The sequence below is a fragment of the Podarcis erhardii genome, assembly GCF_964252035.2.
Source record: "Podarcis erhardii genome assembly, chromosome: 3".
Classification (NCBI taxonomy): domain Eukaryota; kingdom Metazoa; phylum Chordata; class Lepidosauria; order Squamata; family Lacertidae; genus Podarcis; species Podarcis erhardii.
In genome coordinates, this window is record NC_138507.1 from 57,649,357 (window position 1) to 57,672,499 (window position 23,143).

General features: G+C 42.1%; 1 protein-coding gene and 1 long non-coding RNA gene across 4 annotated transcripts in view; one reads left to right on the top strand and one right to left on the bottom strand.

Annotated features, from left to right (window-relative positions):
• Positions 1-2,055: 2,055 nt before the first annotated feature.
• On the bottom strand, positions 2,056-4,737 carry LOC309338314. Of its 2 annotated transcripts, XR_014154864.1 has the most exons (3): positions 4,486-4,737; positions 3,387-3,476; positions 2,056-2,196 (listed from the first exon to the last, which is right to left on the bottom strand). It is a non-coding gene; the product is annotated as an uncharacterized lncRNA (long non-coding RNA). The 2 variants fall into 2 exon arrangements; XR_014154865.1 differs by having other exon boundaries at positions 2,056-3,476.
• Positions 4,738-10,205: 5,468 nt separating this feature from the next.
• NCOA7 (nuclear receptor coactivator 7) overlaps positions 10,206-23,143 on the top strand; it is a 66,747-nt gene continuing 53,809 nt past the window's right edge. For both annotated transcript variants that reach the window (XM_081856141.1, XM_081856142.1), the window contains exon 1: positions 10,206-11,003. The gene's annotated coding sequence lies outside the window, so the exon portion shown is untranslated. The remainder of the gene's footprint in view (positions 11,004-23,143) is intronic.

Consider the following 23,143-nt stretch of genomic DNA (forward strand, 5'->3'; position numbering starts at 1 on the left):
TCTCCTCCAGGGAGAAATCTTCTCTCCTTCATGCTCTGCCCCCATGGCTGCTATTTAATTAATGAAAACCAAGCACATGAGGTACAACCACACACGTAACATCTAGGCTGGCCTTATATTGGTTCAAAGTGTTTGGTGATACATGATAAATAAGAAAGATAGATAACTGCAGCCATTCTCCCTGGTCCTCAATGGTTTTAGTTCCCAAAAGGGGAACCTAGGACAAAACAAAAAAGATGGCTAGCAGTTAGGAATGGCTTTTCTCATTTTCCCTGTCTTAGGTTTTTTACATACATTTCCACATCAGTTTGCATTTTTTTAAAAAAAGTCCTCATGAAAATTCATCAGTGTCTCAGTGCAAATTTCTCCTACTATACGCATTTTTTAATGGATTTCTGAAAAGCTGTTTCCCCTAGTATGATGCATTTTTGTACGTTATTTTCATGAATGCATGCATTTTTATGCACAATATTTGGTTGGAGAACTGCATTGCAAAGTGTGAATTTTGATCGACGGCTGTGTCTTGGGTTCAGCTATTTCAGAAAGTGAGGCTTGTCTTTAAATGCAAACTTTAAATCCAATTTCTCTCTGCCTCCCACCTCCCAATCCCTACTTGAAATATTCACATTTTATATTAACACGGGAACAAGCAGATTAAAAGGTATTGTCTGTGTTGCAGTTCTAAGGACCCTCCTTAGAGGATCCCTGCTGTCTCCTTGGCAATTTGCAAAGACACAGAAAACAAAAATAGTTATCCCATTGGCCCCAACATGAACAATCCACAACAAAGTGAGCACACAGTTCCTGTCGCAGATTGGCACTCTGCTTCTTATCTCAGTTAATAAATTATCTGGGAGGGGCCAAGAACATCACCTCTGCACTTCTCCTAGATGGCCTTCACATAACAAAACAGGTTTTTTTTAAAGTAAAACTAGGCACTATATTTTGTGTTTATCTCACACAGTATTTCATTGATTCCATCTTTTATATTTTACTTTGAATACAGCAACAAAGTTTAAGCTGGAACTTCACAAATACACTTCTGAACTATGGCTCAGGTTCTGTCCCATTCAAAGGTACTCAGGCTGAAGCCTGTACAGTGGTACCTCGGGTTAAGAACTTAATTCATTCTGGAGGTCCGTTTTTAACCTGAAACTGTTCTTAATCTGAGGTACCACTTTAGCTAATGGGGCCTCCTCCTGCTGCTGTGCCGCCGGAGCACGATTTCTGTTCTCATCCTGAAGCAAAGTTCTTAACCCGAGATACTATTTCTGGGTTAGCCGAGTCTGTAACCTGAAGCGTCTGTAATCCGAGGTACCACTGTAGACCACAGTTGGGGAACCTGTGGCCCTGCTGATGTAACTTGATTTCATTTCCCATCAGCCCCAGCCAGCATGGCCAGTGGGCAAGAATTATGGGAGTTGTGGTCCAATATCTAGACGATATTGCCTGAACTTAGAAAGTAAGCGTATGTCCGCAGAGAATGAAGTGTGTACATGTCAGCTAGAAAATGCTAGTGAAAAGCTTTGCTTGCATGCTAGGGCTGGATAGGACTTGTACTGTAATAAGATGCTGAATTAACAAAGCAGGAATGAGTTGAGCCCTTTCAAATAAAACCTGCTTTTCCTACAGCTTGTGCCCATGTTGCTGTCAGGGAGCAAAGCAATGAGGTTCACATGGGAATGACAATCTAGTTGCTCAAAGGGAAATAAATGTTATTCCAGTGTCGTGCTCTGTCATTACAGAACTGGTTTGGCTGTAGTGATATGCTGTGTTGAAAAAAATCATCAAAACTATATATATTTTTCTGTACAGCACTATCATAATAAAAGAGAAAGGGATAAAATCCAGAAATGTTCTAAACCTTTTAGATCCTGTTTAAACCATGTAATGTTTTGCAAATAATTTACTTCAAATGCTAAGCTTAGTGTCTGTATTAAGACACTGAGAAACAATTCAGCATCATGATGCTTTTAAAAATAGATGCAAAATATTCCCTTTACCTAGCTTCTTTTAAGAAGGAGGGGCAAAGAAATTACAAGGCTCTCGAGCAAATCAGATGCAAATATATTTATTGGATTAAGCCACAAACACTGATCTGCACAGATAAAATACTGTAGCCAGTAATAATGAAGGAAAAACATATTTGGCTACTCCTTTAAGTGCCACTTTGTCTTCCTTCAGGACCTGGTAAACCTGCAAGAATGAGTCACATTAGTAAATCACTATTCAACCACAATGTGCTTTTCTAAGAGAATGAGGATTACGACAGTCAGTGCCTGCTGCCCACTGACAATCATGGGAACCGACCTCAGTAATAAATCCAGGCATTATCTGGCTCAATACTGACCAGTTCTCACGCCACAACAACTCTTTTGATGTGACCGTCAAAAGCCAAGGATGCCCAAAAGCAGTAGCAGAATTATAAGCAAAAGCCACACGCACGCCCACACACACAAATAGAAATAATTTAGCAGAAATATGTAAAGCCTGCTTCCGAGGCAGTCTTTCTCGCTGTGTGGACCATTCTGCTCTGTGCCAAAGACTTCCCAGATGTAAAGAGAATGAAAAGGTTGCCGTATTTGTGCACATAATATTTACTAATACTGAGTATGATCCAACCAGAAGTTAAGCGCTGTTATGTCTCATTGATTCTAGGAGGAGAGATTTAAACCTAAGTGGGGGAAAACTGAAAAAGACACAATGGGACTTACGAAACTTCATGCCAGCTGGATCTTGCCCAATGTTTGCCCATAATATACAGACTACAGTATTATTGATTTTCAGCTCCACCTTTCATGTGTACACACAGCCAGAGAAAAAGCTTAGCACATGAAGCAATCCTTATCCTTGATACAGGGCTGTAGCATAGCTACCATGCTGAGAACCCATATTCCTTGCCAGATGTTCTAGAAACATGGGAGATAGTGGCTTCCTAGGAGCTCAGGAGGCAAATTCTTGCCAGCTAGCCTTTTGCATAGGCACTCTCCTGTACGACACATGTTTTATATACTACAGTGCCCTCAGACAATGGGGAAATAGCAAGATTACATGTGCAAGTCATGCCAGTGGAGTTGCCCCCAGCAGATGTGCATTCAGTACCAGTGCAGAGAGAGGCCGATGCATGTAGCCACCGTTCCTTCATAGACCAAGAGGGAACAGGTTATATGGGGCAAACAAACTACTTTTCACAGTAGTGCTTGCTTGTGGGCGAGGGCCCTCTAAGACGCTGAATTAACACGAGAGAGTTCATTGCAAACAGCCTACAGATCTAAGTGGACATATTAGTTGTGCAGAACATTTTGTTTTCTTCTTGCATTGATGAATTGCTTTCCCTGAGGCATCCCAAAGCGATTTACAATATATGAGATGTGTAAAAGAGTTACCTGATATTTTTCCTGCAGGTGGCTACAAGCTATTAGAACTCCAAACTGTTTCAGTAGGAGCAGGAGGAAAACATTTTTTGATTCAGAATTCTGTTAACAAAGCAACAACACAGAAGGCTTGAGTTTCTGCAAGGGATGGATGAACCTTCAGTTTCTCATTTTTTTACAGTCTTAAGTTCAATTTTCCCACTTTTTTTTTTTAAGATGTGTACAAATTTCAGGCAAGTTCCCCTCAATAGATGCATTTTTGTACAAAGTTGTTGAATATTTCTGCAATTTTTGCCCATTTTCATTAACATGAATACTTTTGCCTAACATATGTATTTCTTTGGTTAGAGAACAGCATCTCAACATTTGAACAAGTGTGAAATTTCTGCTTGTCCTGTGCTCAAGAAAGCATGAGTCTGAGTCACTTTCTAAGGCTTCTGATCATTTTAATTGGGGATCTTCATGTAATGCACGGACCACACAATGGAGCTACGAGTCCTCCCGTCTATTATTTATAAAAAGGATGGTTTCATTTAAAAATAGAGTCTTGTTGTCAGCTAGGAGGAAGGCACCTCAGGACCACTTCATTCAACGAAAAGCATTCCTGGTACGGAAGGATTATTAACCAAAAGCGTGCACACACATGACGCGTAGGAGTCTTGCAATTTCCTACAAAGAAATAGCTTGGACAGCTGCTTTTTCATTTGTGCACACAGGTCTTAAGTACTACTGTAAGTCGCATCACTACATTTAAAACAAACACAGAAATTTCTTTTAGGCCCAAATGAAAGTTTGATCATGGGACTAGCATGCCCCCTTGTGGGATACTTCTGTATTTATTCTAAGCAACGGTAGAGCAAATGGCTTTTGGAATGCTGCAAAGTATTTTGAAGAATGGAAAAGAAGCCTGGGGAACCACTAAGAGTCAGAGTAGACAGTATTTATTAGTAGTAGTAGTATTAGTATTAGTATTATCATTACTACATTTGCATCCTACCCTTTCTTTAAAGAGCTCAGGTCAGGAAATATAACAAGCAACTAGAAAGAGTGACCAAGTGACTCTGATACTAAACCCCACATTGACACTAAGTATATAAAAGAATGTACCCACCCCTCTTCCCCCTCTTTTTCTTCCCAAAATTTTACTGCATGTAACACCAATGTCTCACAACAAATGCAACTGATCTGTAGAAATCACAACCTGAAAAAAGAGATAATGCTTGTACTTTTGTAAAACTATGAAAATCTTTAATAAAAATTATTTTAAAAAATAAAAATATAATAATTACAACTACTACTGGTAAAAACATAGAAGTTGTTGAAGCTTTGGAGTACTGCATTTCTGTTACTCCGTAGAAATAGGGATGCACAGAAATAGGGACCCACAGATTGAATGCAACAAAACTGCAAATATACGGAGTGAAAGAACATTTGCTTCCATCTCGGATCCTCGTTGAACAACATGACATCGAAACTACCGTAACGACAATAAAAGCAACTTCCCTGACCGGGAATCGAACCCGGGCCGCGGCGGTGAGAGCGCCGAATCCTAACCACTAGACCACCAGGGAGCTGCGCAAAACGGTTGTCTGCTTCTTTATGAGAAAGTATTCCATTGGTTTACCTTCCCTTAATCTGCATAAATGCCGCCTATATAAATATCATCCCGCCTCTTGATGTTAAATGACCTATCAGCATGGCTTTCTGCTCCCGCAGTTCCTATTTAGTGCCCTGCTTTGCAACCGAACGTTGACGCCGGCTCCGCCTCCTCAGCGCAGCAGGCTAGGCTGCTTTTGTCAGCATCTGACAAAGAATAGGTCGCTCTTCTAGCCAGTCTGCCAAGTTCTCGGCTATCGCGAGAATGGGCGTAAATGCAATCTTTTTGTCCGGCCCGTGTTTTGTTGACTTCTCAACACAGAGATAAAAGTGTAGAGTAACGTATTCGTTGTCTGCGCGGTATACTTCCGGATTCACCATGAAGTATCTTTTTTCAAAATATCCTACAGGGCAGAGCGACGGCTCATAGCAATAAGGAGAAATCAAATTTTCAAAGAGCAATGACTGTTCACCCCTCGCCCTCCAAAAAAACCCCACATTTTTTGTTTATTCTTTAAACATTCTCAACACGTGTCAAACCTACATAACTCCAGCATGAGTTTGTAATTAACTGCAAAAGAAAAAAATGATAAAAAGCAGCTGATTGTGGCAACGCAAAACCAACAATATTTAGTACGGCATCAATAAAATTATGCGGCCGTAATAAAATCTGCCAAACCTGATGCTCAGAAAGGCTCCCAACCCACAAACACAATCTAGATTTGCAGATAAGGTGATGTGCTTGAGATAGGACAGCTCTGAAACAGCGACATCGCTGCAGATCAAAGCTGAGGCTGGACTGGATTCCTAGTAAAATGTCCACACACAGAACATCCCTCGGAAGCAGGCAATCCCCACCCCCTCCTGGCCCAAATCCAGTTCTCAGTTGTACGCGGGCACTTGTGCGCCGCCACGAACTTGCACACAGGGATGCCGTCGAAACCACCCCAAGCCCCTCTGCTGCTTTTGCGGCTCTTCCCTTCTTCGCCTCTGCGGTTTCTCAGCGCAGGAGGACGAGAGTCTTCCTTCGCAGAGCCAGCCTCGACTTCTTTCTGTTTGAGAGCCTCCTCGTGCCCGGTGGATGGAGCCCGAGAAACGGGCTTCTCCAGTCCCCGGGATGCCCATCGCTGTTTCTTCCTTGCATCTAATGAAAAACTTGCACCTCCAATTTTAGGACTCGGGCGCGCTGCTGCAGTTGCGTTAAGTTCTTTAGCAACCGGCTCCTGGATCTCAATCTTTCTCTGGAATAAAGGAATCCTTTAAAGAATAGAATTGCAGAGAAGGCTGTAATAAACAAAGACCTCCTCTATCTTTATCGTTACCAGTATAACCACAATCAGCAAGACATATATGCGAAATATATTTTGAGGATTTTTTCCTTCGCGTTTCCTTTGCTTGTTTCTTTGCATCACGGTAGATCATCAGGGCATCTTTCTCTACCAGTTCGATTCGATTCCTCTATTCGATCCCAACTTTAGGATTAGAGAGGTTTAATACGCGCAAGAAGGTAGTTACGACTAAAGATAGTTTCTCCTGCACCCGATCAATGGCATCTGAACCCAGAAAATCCACAACAGATCAACCTGACAAGTCAACATTTTGTCACAGCCCAGCTTTCTTCTCACCGATACCTCTGTGTATCACTCATTTGATAAAGCAGGCGATTATCAAGCCCTGTGCACGAACGTTCACTTTCACACACTTCTACTTTCTTGTTAGTACACAACTAGATTTCGGGGTGGGACGAGAATTAACTATTCTTAAAATTAACAGGTCCCAAGGAGGAGGATTCATTCGCACATTATATAAAAGTTTTCTAACCCGCGAGACTATTGACAGACAACTCTAAAGCAATATACAGTACTACAAATCTGAGGGGGTTTTGTGGTCGTTAAAATTTGCACGCTGAGTTTTAGCAGAACCGTGTTCTCTTAACTGTTTGCAATGATAGGTCATAACGGAACCAATTAAGACTCCAATCTTAACCCCGTTCACCTGGGAATATGCTCGACTGACATCAATAGAATTTATGAAAAAGCATGGACAGCATAGCAGCCTGAAATTAAAGCAGTAAAGCACCAAATCAAAAAACCCTAAAATACTGAAATCACAGGACCCATACTGCAGGCGTGAGTTCTGCTCAGAGTGGGTGAAACCACTCTGGGAACTAATTAAGAAGAAAACCTCAAAGGAATACGGGAAGCGAAATGACAACTTTTGAAAAAACACAACTTCCCTGACCGGGAATCGAACCCGGGCCGCGGCGGTGAGAGCGCCGAATCCTAACCACTAGACCACCAGGGATCTGAAAAGCTATATCTTCGTCTGATTTATGTAAGACACTTTGTTATTTTTGGTGCCACATGACATTTTTTAAAAAAGGAATTTAAATTTAGACAAATTCAATTGTCCCCTGGCTGGGAATCAAACCCAGGCTGCAGAATGAGAGGACCAAATCCTAACCACTAGACCTTGGACCAAAGTCAATAGCTAAATTATACATTCCATAGAAATAATGAGCATGGTAATTGCAATTTATACCAAACAAGAGTGGCTCTTTCATATCAGTGAAATCTCTTATTGGAACTTATTTCACATTTATCCAAGTGCAGCTACTGTAACATGTCCACTCCTATCTCATTTATGAAGTTGTACAAATTCTGTTTTCCAATTTATTTACTGAATTATTGTGATGATGTGAGTATCCTATATAATGGAGAGGTAATGGGACTGTTAATAACAGCCATGCTGACCTATTTGTGAATCAGACAAATGATTATATCAAAATAATAGAAGGATCACTATAAAAGCTGTGACATAAATACTTCAGGAAGTGAAATTAAATGTAAATACATGATTGCTTTTACTTATATCAGTTATTGGTTTATAGTATCAAAGCAATAACATAGCAAAGTACATTTTAGATTAGAATTGATTTATGGCATTTAGCAAACAAAAACTAAACTATGAATTAATTAAACATGCAAGCATCACCTCTACTAGCATTTCTAGTTCTGAAAGAACATCCTTTGCACTAGTGTGCCCAGCTCACTGCTTTACCCCTAACCACAGAATTCCTTCATTAAAGTTACAGTGCAAATTTGCAAAACTATATAAAATGCAATCCTAACCTCACTTAACTAGGAGTAGGCCCGACTGGACTCAGTAGAACTTACTTTTGAACAGACATGGTTAAGATTGGGTTGTTAGTCCAAGGTATCATCGACTTACCATGGGAGTAGACATGATTAGAATTACAGTAGCTCTGTAACAAGTCAGCAGGGTGTATATGGGTTCATAAAGAAGCAAAAATGATCCAAAGCCAAATTGTAGCTCTTTGGGTTATTGATGCTACTGAACAGTTTCATACACTTTGACAGCCACAATGTTAAGGTAGGCTTCTTTTAGGTGCCCCAAACTGGAAGAAAAACGTAGCAAAATAGTATCACGGCCTAATCCCATATGCATGTTTACTCCCATTGAATTCTAAAGCAAATGCAGATATGTGTGTCTCCCTCGGTTTTCTTAAAAACAACTCGAGGCCTTACCCCTCTGGATTTGGTTTGCCATATTGTTAATATTGCTTGTTCTCGTGCCTTTAAGGACAGCCTGGAAAATAGAAATTGAGCAGATAAAGTTTCTTCTGGCTGCTGGAGATAAGTAGTAAGGCACTGTGAGCACAGGAGGAATAGGAAAAGCTGACATCCAACTAAGAAATATGGATCTCTGACATACAACACAACTAAGGCTTGTAAGGTACTAACAATGTTTTCATAAGGAGGCCCAGCGTTGAGGTGCACAAGGCTTCTGGACTTATCACAGGTATGCAGAAGGCACAATATCAGCAGGCGCAGCCTTTTTACCCATGAATGACAAACTGCACCTGCCCAAATTTAAAATGTTCTCTACTGTTAAAGGTACAGGGACACTCTTTGCATCTGATCACCTTGTTCTTCCACCAGTGCCTGCTTTGTAGTTTGTCCTTTTTTTGAGATATGATCTAACATGAGTGTAATAAATGGCTGAGATGCTGAGGGCAGATAGGAGACACGTTCTGGGAAATCTTCCTGTTTTCCCTGCCTGCCTTTTCAAAATCTCCCATAAACAGGCCAACACCATGCCCCTTCTGACTACTGAAACACTAACCATCATCTTGGCTGAGTTGTGAAGCAGGGGAAGTGTGTGTTGCAGTTGCAACAGAACCCAAAGTGCATTGTCAAGAAGAAAATGAGAAGTCACAACCCATGATGGGAAAATCCACTTTTCAGGGCAATATCTCAGTTCTCAAAAAAATGCTTTTAAATGATTTCCTTTACATTTTTTTCTGCTTGAAGCTCTTGTGCCTTCAATAGCTGAACAGGTAGAAGTGCAAGCTAATGATGCAGTTATGCAAAAAGCTACACACTGAACTCTTGCACTGGAACGAAACGTATGGAGTCTGTCAGGAAAAACGCAGATAATACCCTTCTTATTCACAAGTGAGCAAGCACAAGCATATTACGGAATATTCGCAAGGAGGGGCAAAGAGCTTCTTAGTTTTGGGATATGACACTTTGGTGGGTTTAGGCCTGGCCCTTGAAGCAAAGAGTCAGAAGGTTAGCCCTCTTCCTCTCTTATTTGTTTAAACTAAGGACGGGGAAACCAAGGTCCTCCAGATGCTGCCCAACAGCCATCAAGCCCAGCCAGCATGGACAATAGTCATGAGCATTTTCTGGGTGGGTGGGGAACTGCTTCCTTGCTCCTGGTGCTCAAAAACACAAGTTGTTGAAGGCAGGTAAATGGCAGCATATGAGCTGGCTCTACCATTTAACAGACTGAGGAAGCTGTCTAAAAGTGGCCGCTTTTAGGTGTTAAACTACTTGATTATTGTGGTATTTTTACTCACAAGGAGAGGCATTTGAGGCAAATTCTATCTCAAATGCCAACATAATGTGGGTATTACACACCTTGCCTCTGGGAGAAGGCATTTCCCCCCAGCCTGCCCTCAGGAAGCAAAAGGCCTTGGGCTTGAAAAAGCACACACATTTCAAACAAGGCCATGCTGGGGGGCCACTGGCCAAGAGCTCCCCTGTGGGACAGGTCATGATTTGAGTAGAACTTTTTGCTTGGAGAAGCACTGGAGGGAAAACGACCCCAAACCCGGTTTAATAAGAGGTGGACGCTCCACGCATGCTGACAGACTTGTGTGTACACGGCACCGTCCAGAGAATGACAGATTAATAAATATCATTAGCAATGGACGTGTTTTTGCCAGATACGGTATTGGGGAGGAGGAGGAACTGATTCTGGGTGAGAAGGGAGAGTGGAGCACGTCACGAGGAAATGACGGCACCCTCTGGCTCCCCTTTCCCCGCTTCTGGTGGGATTCTACGCATTTCCCCGCGGGGTCGCCCCGCTCCGACGTGGGCGGAGCCGGGGCCCGGCTGCGAGGGAGGAAGGGAGAGGCCGAGGGAGCCGCTCTGGCGAGGCGGGCTCTGAGGAGATTTGCCGGGCTCAGCTGGCGGTGGGGAAAGGAGCGAGCGAGCGAGCGAGCGAGGGAGGGAGGGAGGGTGTGCGTCGCCGTGCGGGTGCGCGCAGGGCACAGAGGGGCGGCGGCTTGTGCCTGTTTCTGCCGGGGGAACCATGCTGCTGTTGCCGCTACCGCCGTTGCGGCGACTGCTGCTGCAGCCCTTGCAAGGCCGGCGGGCGGCCTCAGGCAGCTGCGCTCCCCGGACGGCCGGCTGAGCCGCAGCGGCGCGCGAGGGTGGATCTTGGCAAGCGCGGCTTTCTTCTTTCGGCGGCTGTCGCTGCAGCAGCTGCTGCTGCAGCTCCTTCCCTCCGCCAGCCAGCCAGTCTCCTGATGCTTTTGCTCTACTACGCGCCCCTTCCTAGGTAGAAGAATGAGGGGATCTCAGCTGGGCATCCTCGAGGGAGAAGCTGCCTAGGGGTCCCGAGGAGACTGCCGCACACCTTCCGGAGGGGGACATCGGAGAAGCGACAACCTCTGCCGCCGCAGCGCCCAGCTGTGCGCCTTTTGGAAAACATCAAATGCTGGTGCGCATCAAGGGGATGGGGATGTGGGGGAGGAGAGAAACAGGCTCCCTCTTTGCAAGAAAAAAAAATGTGTTTGTGTGTGTGTGTGTTTTTGAACCTCCCACCAGCTCTCTGATCAGCATTTGAGGAGGCGGGCGGATGAGGCGAGGGGGGGGGGGGAGGAAACGCCTGCGCTTGGCTGCCTCCCGCTGCAAAAGCTTGTTTTTCTCCGCCTTGCCCGGCAGGCGCTTGCCAAAGAGGGAGCTTCAGGGCTGCCCGGCTCCGAGATGCAGGTCCAGGAGGTGGGTGTGGCTCCGGCGCTCACTTCCTCGCTTTTTTCCTCCCGAAATCGCTTGTCAAACGACGAATCCTGTCTCCACGGGGGCGTTGAAAGGGTTAGGATGATGGATTCCCTTGCTTTCCAAATAGTGCCTGCCTCAAACAGCAACGTGCGAAGTTAACGCGCAGTCGAAAAGGTTTGTTGCAGGCGCCCACCCACGTTGCTGCTGCTGTTGTTGTTGCAAGTCGGTGATCTTAAATATATCATGCAGTTGCCTTCCCTCCCGACTTTATTGCGGTTTCTCACATGGAAGAGTATGTTTCTTTAGCTACACAGCCAGGTAGAATGTCTCTCTCTTGGTGAACTGAGGTGGAGGTCTAGGAGTGATGTTTGTGACCCTGGTTCACATACACTTGGAGGAATTGTTTATGAAAATGGCCTTTAAAAAATATGCTCAGCAATGTGGGTAAGAATCTACTGCAGTGATGCGTTCATGCCTGAAGGTACAGAGAGAGGTGTATAGCTAATATTTAAGCTTGTTCAGCAGAACTTCAAATCATCCGTAATTTACAAGGGGAAACCATTCTCTTAGCTAGCCACTTACAGATAAAACATACTTTGAAAGAAGGAAATTGAGTATTTTTGGAGTTCTCATAATCAGGTTGTTTACGATTTCCTGACTTCCAAAGATTTATTATATTAAAAAATGGGAGGGATATTAGCATACAGTGCATCATAGGCCTTGGACACAGACTGGACAAAAACAAGGTGCAGCTTTGAGATTTAAGAAGTGTTGTGTTAAGAGACATTAAGCATGTAAATAAAAAAAAGTTTTGTTTCGCTTTGTTCATTTAAATAACACCAACTATGCCCATGGCACTTTACACAAAACAGATATGACAGGTTGCTGCCTCAGGGGTAGACACTTAAAATCTATGAGTAGAACACAAGTACAAGAAAGGAAGGAATTTTTAAAATATTCTTCTAACTTTACTGGTAGCAAGGGGCGTAGGAAGGGGGGGATGCGGTTCACTCCGGGTGTCATCCCTGAGGGGTGACAAAATGGCACACCGCGGGGGGCGGCACTTACCACGAGGCCTGGCCTGCAGTGTGCCTGAGCCATGCGTCTCTCTTGGGAGTGACGCGGTGGCTTGAGGCCCCACTTTGCCTGAAATGGCAGCGTGGGGCTTGCGTCTGCTAGGCGGACTCTGTGGTCAGCTCACCGCACTGCCCCCCTGGACGGATCCCTGTGGCGCCCCCGTGCAGTGCCTGCCCCCCTGCGCAGATCACTGCAGCCCCCCCTGTGAGCGGCTTGCCCCATCCCCGCCACTTCGGGTGCCAGAGCAGCTAGCTACGCCCCTGCTGGTAGCATTTATTTTGCATTTATTTAAGTGAAAGAAGAAAATAGAGGAATGGAGAATAAGAAATGCCCAATAGTTAAAAATGTTTACCCCTTCTTTCTTTATCCCAGCTACTTCAGAACTGGTAAACCCTGTTTGCTGGTTGATCTATGCAGCTGTGTGTATATGTTTACTTGCTTGATAGTCAGGACTTACTCTGTGGTAAAGGTGCATAAGAACTGCTTTGTTGATAACACATGTAATGTTTAGGCTAGGATAATACCTTCTTGTTACCTGAATTTGAAAACAGGATGGCATGAGTTGTTACATAACCTTTATCATGATATATGTTAATAGATAAGCAAGGGAAAAGGAACACCATGGAAGTTAATTGTCATACAGTTTAGTTCTGATCTAGTAAAGAGTACAGTGGTACCTCGGATTACATACGCTTCAGGTTACACACTCCGCTAACCCAGAAATAGTCCTTCAGGTTAAGAACTTTGCTTCAGGATGAGAACAGAAATCGTGCTCTGGCGGCACGGCAGCAGCAGGAGGCCCCATTAGCTAAAGTGGTGCTTCAGGTTAAGAACAATTTCAGGTTAAATACGGACCTCCGGAACGAATTAAGTACTTAACCCGAGGTACCACTGTACTTAAGTTCCCCCCCCCAAAAAAGGTAAAATAAAACATACATTTGCTTTCATTAGTTGTAAAAATATGTTATGACGGTAAAGTTTGATATCCAGTTACAGAGTTTGTCATGATGGCCTACTAGAATTAAAAAAGAAAATAGATTCTCTGGTACCCTTTGGCATAGCATTTTGTTATTTAAATTGGGCTTCATTTGATTTTGACAACCATTACGTTTTGAGTAAACATACACAATTACATATGTATGTTGTGGGTGTTATTTTTGTGCTGCATTTACTATGTCTTTGTTACACTAGCTTTTGTAATGAACAACCAGTTCTAATTTAAAATGGTAAATATCTGACAGCTAATTGATTCTGAAACAGTGCTTGAAATAGTGTGTGTATATGCTTGAACAAACTTTAACAGCCGTTTTGAAGAGGTTCTTCCTAGTGTAATGCATGAACAAATATTTGCAGCTTTCTAAATCAATGTTTGTAGAAAGGATGACACCAGGTCAGGTTACAAACTGAACTGTCAAAAGTCATTTAAGGAAGCACACAAATGTGAGCATAGAAGTCTAAATGGAAACTTTACCCAAAGCTTTGAATGTGGAAGACTTGTGTAAAGATGTAGCTAAGAATTAAGTATGTGTTTGACATGGCAAATTCTATACCCACTTACCTGGGAGTAAGACCCATTGAATGCCATCACTTATTTCTAAATAGACTTGTACAGGATTGCATCCTCACTTTTGATTTTGAAGCATCTCTTGAAGACATTTTTATGCCAACAGGCATAAATTAATTAAACAGATTAATATATTTTTTTATTAGCATGTCATTTTAATGCTTATCTGTATTGTTTTTCAGGGTGCTTTATGTTTTAATGTTGTACACCGCCCTGCTATTTTATGAAAATGGCAGTATGGAATTACTTTTATAAATAAGTAAGTAAAAGCAATCCCAGTTAGTTTTAACCATAGTTTGTCTTGATGATTCCAGTTATGGTCCAAAATACAGTGAAACAACATTTTAATTTGCTGGGTGGCATATAAACACCAGTGGGCGCTTTATAAAGTGGCGAGAGAGAGACAAATTAAGCACCTTCCAGCAGACAGGCTAAAGAGGCCAGAGAAAAACCCTCACTGTGGTTTGCTTGGTGCATATGGGTTGCTTAAACATGTTTTGCAAACTCAATTGAAACTTTGATTTCACACCCTGGTCTGCAGTCTGGTCAATACTTAACCATGATTTAGGGATTAATAAATAACTATATTATGTTTTAAATGTATTTCCCTCATTGATTTTAATGTCTCTGTACAGTGGTGCCTTGGTTTAAGAACAGCTTAGTTTATGAACAACTTGGATTAAGAACGCTGCAAACCTGGAAGCAGCTGTTTTGGTTTGTGAACTTTGCCTTGGAAGCAGAACATGTTTCACTTCCTGTTGAGTGTGTTCCATTTGTAAATTGAGTCCCCCGCTGCTATGGGAAAGCACGCCTTGGTTTAAGAATGGACTTCCGGAACGGATTAAGTTTGTAAACCAAGGTACCACCGTGTGGGGTTTGTTTGTTTGCTTTTAAGTCTTATTGAGTTGCCTAGGGCAAGATAAATTGACCAACAAATTTAATAAATAACAATAATAAAAGGACTAGGAAAGACAGAGTAGGAAGAAGAAGAGTAAGAAGGAGGATGGAAAAAGATCTAATCTCAAAAGATCTGTGATTTTAAACTTGTTCATTTATGGTTAGGGGTGAGCAGTGTGGTGGCCAGGTTTGTACATGGCATCAAATTAGTGTGGGTAGTGAAAACCAAGCAGATTGTGCAGTTTCAGAAGGATCTTGGCAAACTAACTCAATGGGCGTATAGAGTGCAGTGTAAATAAGAATAATGCAATGCATGTTTGTGCTGCATAAGCCTAACTTCACATATACATTGAAAGGTCTGAAACTGATGGTGACTTGTCAGGAAAGAGAGCTTGGGATTGTGGAGGGTAGCTCATTGAAATCATTGACCTAGTGTGTGGCAGGTTTGTGAGGGTGATTAGGAAAGGGATCAAATAGAAAAACTACCAGTCAGTATGGCACTCCCCTTAAATCTCTGGTCTGGCTACACTTGAAATGCTGTGTTTAGTTTTGGTTTGCGCATCTCAAAAACAGGAACAGAAAAGTGTAGCCAGGATGAATCAGGGGCACTTTGACTATGAGGTAAGGTTGCAGTGGCTCGGTTTTTTTAGTTAAGAAAAATGTGACTGGGGGAAGAACCTAATAGTTATTTTAAACTTGTGTAGTGTGTGGGGAAGGGGCATTGAGAAGGTTCTCTCACATGCAATAGTAGAACTCGGATTCAACCGATGAAACTGATTGGCAGAAAATTCAGGGCAGACAAAAGCAAGCAGTTTTTGGATGGCTTTAAAAGACCTTGGACACATTTGTAGAGGGTGGGTCTGTCAGTGGCTCTTAGTCATGGTGGCATTAGGGGATTTCCAGGTTCATAGGCAGTATCAGTACCAGTTACTGGGGAGCAATAACGCTTACTGCCTTGTGAGTGTCTCAAAGGCATCTGGCTGGCCAACACCACTGTTGGGAAAAGAATGCTAGACTCTGTGAATTGATCCAACAGGGCTGCTCTCACATTGTTAGGCGGCAGCTTTGATCATGCCATATATTCTTATTCTAAAAGCTGCTTGAATACTTTATGTAGTAGAAGTGCTCAACCTAGAAGGTACTTAACAAAAAATTGAAAGCTAATTAAACCTTTTTTTAAAAAGAAGGGACAATGCAGTGTGGTTTAAAGCAGTGATTGAATGCATTGCCATTAGTGATACCATTTTTTTCTTCTTATGTTGAATTTTGTCCCATTCTTATCTGTTTGGCAGCTAAATAGGGCTGTCTAGATACAAAGTACAGTAATGGCTTCTGTGTGCTCAAGGAGCTTTCTAGATATGCTGAGCAAAAAGAATAATAGCTTGTATATAAAAATAAAGAGAATATCCTGTTCAAACCCATGGCCCCTTACACCTGACTTAGAGCTAAGACATATGTTCAGCATAAGTTTAATCTGCTGGAGTGGCTAATCTCTGGCCTTCCAGACATTGTTTGCTTACAACTTCCATTGGTTGTTCTAGCTGGGGTTGAGAGGATCCATTCCTACTAACCCTAACCGTAACCCTTAATGCCTCTTGAAATCAGTTAACATTTGGATTTTCTACCACAAGATGTGATGGTTACCAACTTGGACAGCTAAACAGCTTTAAAAGGGGACTAGACATATGTATGGATGATAAAGCTATTGGTGGCTACATAATTATATATTAACTCCAATATGTGTATTGTTTTACAGTTTTAGCTTTTGTGGTGACAACTGAAGCAGGCAGCGATAGGTTTATCTGTACCAAAAACCACTTCAGATCTGCCCACCCTTGACTCATTAGACCACAATGTTTTGAAGTTTTTAAAACAGTGCCATTTAATTTTTGTAGTCACTGACATTCTGCTTCTGTCCCACACATCATCTGTTGTATTTTATGTTTGTGTTGCAATCTTCAAAAATGGTAGTATGGTGGGCAAACTAATATCCTGGTTTGTTTTTCTTGAAATGAATTCACCTCATACATTTGAAGTGCATTCCCTCCCACCTCACCCTGGGAAGCGTAGTTTGTTAAGGGTGCTGGGGATTGCAGCTCTGTGAGGAGTAAACTGCCATTCCCAGGGCCCATGTTGAGATTGTAATGAAGGACTGACTTCCCACATGGCCATCCTAAGAGGGTCATTGCATGAGCCTCCATGCTGTCATCATACGAGAGTCTGCCTCCATGCTTGTGCAGTGTCCTTTGATGACATGTGGAAGTAGTGTAGAGATGCTATGCCAGGCATCCCCAAACTCAGTCCTCCAGCTGTTTTGGGACTACAACTCCCATCATCCCTAGCTAACAGGAACAGTGGTCAGGGATGATGGCAATTTTAGTCCCCAAACAGCTGGAGGGCCGAGTTTGGGGATGCCTGTGCTATGCAATGCCAGCATTCATGAGAATAAGCTGCTCTAGACGCTTCTGCTGCAGTGTAGAGCTATGGTGGTGCTTTCAAATGGTCCCTACGTGGTGAGCGTGAGGCGTACACTGTCACCAAGTCCTTGGTTTGTACTTGCTTGTTTCTGGCTTATCCTGATGGAAAACTGGGCCAAGATGGATTTCTGCCAAACAAGCTGCATTGCAACAGCAATGTGCGGTGCAAGGAACAGCAAGATCAAGTTGTGTCTGTCCTTTACAATAATTGCCTTCATGGACAGAATAAGCTGAACAAAACAGCATTCTCCCTCTTGGGACCCAATTAATGCCAAAATAGGCCCTGTGTATTCCCTGCATGTGCTGGTAAAGTTGCCCTAACAAACACAAAAGTGATTGGATGCTACTGTGTACCAACCAACCTTATCTCTGAAGGTGTTGGGTTGCAGATGCCGAATGCAGCTGGAGAATCATATGGGAGAAAACCATATTTTGGATATCCTGGCTGTATACCACTTAGTTCTTTAGAGTCCAGAATGTGCATTTGCAACTGACGATGACCTGGAAACAAGTGTTGCTAGAACTTAGGGGCTCCAGAGGTCAGTCTAGCCACCAGCTGACATTTATGATGCTTTTTTATAAGGCAGCTTCAAGAAGACTGTGATCTAGTAATTGAATGTGGCCAACTCATCCAGGAAGGGGTGCAACAGCACTAAGCCCAGGCTTGTGGTTTGTTGCTCCTGGTTTCAGACAGGAGTGTGTATTATTGGCATTTTGCACTTACAAAGTGCATACCTTCTCATAAAGGAACTGTTAAGAGTATTGAGAATTGTAATGTGAGGGGAAAGCTACAGTTACCATGATTTTGGGTGGGTGGGGGCCGAGGTGGGTCATGTGCTTTAAATGTATGGTGTGGGTCTTCTTACAGTAAGACTTAAAAGCCACTGTCTGTTGTAACGTGCGAACCAGTTTGGTGCATAGATGGCATGCCTTCTGATAGGATGTAGTGCAGATAGGAATCCATATAGCCTGCAGACTGAGACCACTTGCATGTTGCTGTTACTCACACATTACTAGTCGCGCATAACACTTCATTGGATACGGCTATCTCTGGCTTAAAGCCAATGTGATTTAAGTTGGAAATGCTGGCATCTATTGTTGGCAACTGCTTGCTTGATGCTTCATTACTGTGGGCAGTTTTTAAAGTGCTGTCTGTAGTTGAAATGAATCATTCTAATGGCTTGAGTGCCTGGAAGCTAAAGTACTAGCTACTGTACAAATGCCAATCGGGCCCCCTTTTCCATTACTCTCCTTGGCTGCTGATTTCAGAAGTGCAGATGATTAAAGTGAGTGTGATCATTACAGCTTCTTGAGAACTAAAACATTAACTTACTAGAGTCACATCTTGCAAGCTTCTCTTTGAAATCCCATGGGCTAGGGGCAAAAGCACATTGGAAATATTTTTTTCTTACTATTTTCAAAAGCTGAGGTTTTAAAAGCATAACAAGAAAAATGCCCCTTCCTTTCCAACTATTAAATAGCTTGCTGTATGTGATATGTGAGTTTTTGTCTGTTTCTGGGGGGAAATTTTGGGGATGTGTCTAGGCAATGAATACATCACTCTGACACTGCTTGGTGGCCAGTGACTACATGCTTGCTGGTGAGTTCAATGAAGAAAGACTGGTGATGAGTCAAATGGAGTTCATTTAACTGGTCAATAAAGTTGTTCCTGCTGTAGGAAACAAGGTTAGTCTACAATGCTATCTGTTGTGGAATTCAATTGTACTTTGATTAATCTGGAAGGTAACCAAGGTCTTGTTTACATGCTGAAGATAGAGACTTATGGTCTGCAAGGTGCTGTCGCTACAAGGAACTCAAAGTTTTTTTCAAGGCCTTCTCTTTATTCTACATGAACAATTCCAGATTTATGGAATTCCCATGTGCTAGAAAGATAGTAGGTGCTGCAGGCTGAGGGCATTTGTGACTACCAGACAGCTGATAGATTTTAATAAATGTGGCAGTGCGTGGGGAGTCTCTTCCTACATGTGTTATAAACTTAAGTTCCTCACTTACGATTATGTAATAAGAAATGAGTGCTGCTCTTCTGGTTTATGTTGAATCTCCTTAATTAACTGATCCTTTGCCAGTTTGATTTATAATATTTACTTGAATCATGGAATTGCATACAAATCCTCATAAGTTGAAATGCCCCCTGGATTTTGCTTTGGAAGTTTATCTGTGTATTCCTTCTGCTCATGAAAAATGTGTCTTTTGGACTGATAACAGAATAATTTATGGGGTCCATAGGATCAATGGACTGAAAGGAGTGCACAGGGACCTAACTTGGACAGTGAACTTAGTCATGGCTTTGATGTTTGGAAACGAGTTGCATTGATCAAGGGGCTCTGCTTCTCCCTTCTCTCTTCCATCATGCACATAAAGAGGAGAGTGAACATGTCACCGTTCACTTTACAACAAAGTAAAGGTCCCTGTTGTGGGCAAACTTGGTGAACCATGGTGTGTTATAATTGCTTAGTTAAAACCTGGAACAAACTATGGTTTGATATCCTGGTGAGATTGGCAGGGATAGGGAACCTATGGCCTTCCGGATATTGCTGGACTACAATTCCCATCATCCCTGATGGGAATGTTTGGCCATGCTAGATGGGGCTGAAGGGAACTGTAATCCAGCAGCAGGCTCACCACCCCGATTTCGTGTGAAAACAGAAGCTTGTAACCTTCCTTGTGCATAAAAGAGAAAGAGGGAAGGGGATTGCTTGTGGTCTGAAAAAAGTTAATTCCTGTGTTTCCAAATAATATAAGGAACAAACTCCTAGATGTGGGAGCATATGCAGCATGCATAAAATCATGCTTTCTGTAATAAATGATTAATTGTTTTAGATAGAATAACTGCTACTTCTGTACTAAAAAATCCTCTAAGGGGATTAGAATCTGAAATTTACATATACTGTAATATGTATTAGAAGAGTGAAAAATTCTACCCTTTTATCATTGTGGAATCACTTTGATTGTGAATATATCATGATGGTTAGGTGATTACCAGAAGTAACCAATGCATATTAAATAATATTGAGGGTGCACTCATGGAACAGAAGGAAAATAATTGCCGGCAGCCTCCGATTAGTACAGTGATTCTGCATGAACTCAGAAAATGAAAACTGAATGTTGATGTAGAGATCTTGAATTTTCTTAAGTTGTGCATATATATATATATATATATATATGTTTTACCCTTCATGCTGTGCATTAGTACACTGTGCGCAGTGTGTTGGAATTAAAGTTGCTATAGAAACCTTAACTTTGGCTTTATAATGTGGATAATCTGTGGAGGGTTTAGCTGCCTGCCTCTGTACAAAAAATAGCATTCTCTGCATTGCTAAGTTACCATAGTAGTTGTTTCCAGGTTCTCTTTCCCCTCTTTTTGGCATGCATAATAATACATTGCAACATATGGTGGCTACCTTTTTTGACTCCCCCCCCCCCCCGGCTTTCTCTCAAATGTTTTTAAATTAGTTTTCAAGCATCCGTAATTTTGAAGACTATGATGGCTAAAACGTATGTTTGACCTGAAAAATAGCTCTCTTCTGTTTTCTGTCCACATTATTATTATTATTATTTTTGAATAATATTTATTCAGGTTTTAAAACATTACAAAAACAAAAACAAAAACAGAAAACGCAATACAAAATACAACAACAAGACATTTCCAAGAAAAAATGCAAAAAATAAAAAAGCAAAAAAAAAAAACAGATAAAAAGGGAAAAAAATAATTAGAAAATACATACAATCAAAACAGAAAAAAACAAGTTAAACCTTTACATAATTTTCTTTCTATGACTTATTTCCTTGACCTCCTCACACCTCCCCTCTTTGTTTTCTAGTTCAAATAGATATTTCAGCAAATCCTTCATCTTTATTTTTATCCTAATAATTTATCTTAATATACTGTGATTTTCCATTCTCTCTTTCACCAATTAGCCATCCACTTTTACTTTATTTAATCTTATTTCTCATTAAAACTGATATATTTAAACCTATTCTCTTAAGACATTTCCCCTAGGGTCATAAAAATTCCATTCCACGATTTCTCCATCTCTCATTAAAAGCAATTTTAAAAAAATAAAAAATAAATTCTCAATATATACACTTTAAATTCCCAATTTTCTTTCACCGTCTCCCCTCCCCGGTCTCAGCCCCTGCCAACAGTTCCATCGGCTTACAACAGTCCATCAACCTGGAGATCTCAAATCCGAGGCTCTTAAGTCTTTTTCATGTCCCATCTGCCGATCTTCTTGATAATCTTTAATATTAAGAAACAGTTCTCGGGGGAGCTCCAACCCAACGATAGTCATATTCCTTCTTATCAAGTCTGCCAGATTTCCATAATTAAAGATAGGGCCCATAAAGTATTCCCGATCTTGTTTCACACTTCTTCCGAGTCCAAAGGCCCCAGAAACTTCGGTCCCCTCCTGGCTCAAATTCATATCCCAAAAGTCATTTGATCCCCACATAGGGTGATCTCTCCACTTTTCATTTTCCAAATCAAGCCAGGCTCCCATCTCCAAAAACTGGCTTCTCCTAATTACAGTCATGTAAGGCCTCAACTTGTAATCCTCCAATTGTCTCTGTAGGGTTAAAGCTCCCCCTTGCATCACTTTAACAACAACTTTCTCCTTCTCTGGTTCTTCAGTTTGTTCAATTGAGAAAGATTCTTGTGCCGGATTCTTGTCGACTTCTTTACTGATGCCTACTTTTGTTCCCAAAATATCCACACTGGTAGCCATGGCATCTATCTGTTCATGCAGCTTTTCCAACAGATAAAATGTCCTATTCAATTCAAGCATAACTTTTTTCTTTGCCGACATCCTTGAAATATCCAAAGTCAAAGCTAATTTCTCAGAGTTTTTATCTTTAGGCTAATTTCCCAGCTGCATTCTTATGACCATGTCCCAAAACTCCCTCTAGAGGAAAGCAGACTATCACTCCTTCCAGCACAGTCCCAAAAGTCTCAAAAGTAAATTAATAACAATTCCAGTTACCTTTCCTTCTTTTTAGACGCAGAAATGGACAATGGAAACAAAGTCTTTCTTTGTATCTTAACAGCTAGCTGTCAAATTTGACAGCTGTCAAACCTTTCTATTCACCGTCGATGGGCTTCTCGCGGACCTCTCCCGGGTTTGGAGACGTGACGCTTCAGTTCCTAAATTTTACCTTCTCCAGCAGGCTTCCCTTGCTTCCAAAGGGAGTGTAAGTAATAGTTTCAATCAGTGAAGTTTTAATCCTTTACGTAGAACTTTCCAAGACCTTAGTTAACAAACTCTTTGCTTCAGTCTATTTACAGAAGGGGGAGGTGGACTTCCTGTTTAGACCTTCCCCCGTTCCTTGCCAAATTAAATTGTTTTAAAAACCTAATTTCCCGTTCTACTCACAGGTTGTTGTTTGAAATCCAATTGTCCACAAGAAAAAGTCAGCGCTCTCCGGCAACGGCTGTGCGGCTTCACTCCATAAAAATAGCGGTCAATTCAAAATACCGCGCCTCTCACCCCACGTCGTTTCGAAGCCCCCCAAAAGAGGTTTCCCTGCGGGTAGGGGGGACGCTCCTGGTGTCAGCCGAATCCCATGTTCCCAAGCTTCCTCTGCCTGGGATTTTTAAAGGGTCTCCGCCTTCGCCGCGGCGGCAAGACCCGATTTTCGCGGAGCGGGTTCCTCTAAGTCAGAGGAGCTCCGCCATTGCTGATGGCGCTAACCCGGAAGTCCCTGTTTTCTGTCCACATTAATGGCATTTACAAGTCATGCAGTGATGCATCTCCTCTTAAAAGGTTTTCTTCCCCATCCATCATATATGTGCTTACTCAGAAGTAAGTTTTGCTGAGTTCAGTAGGG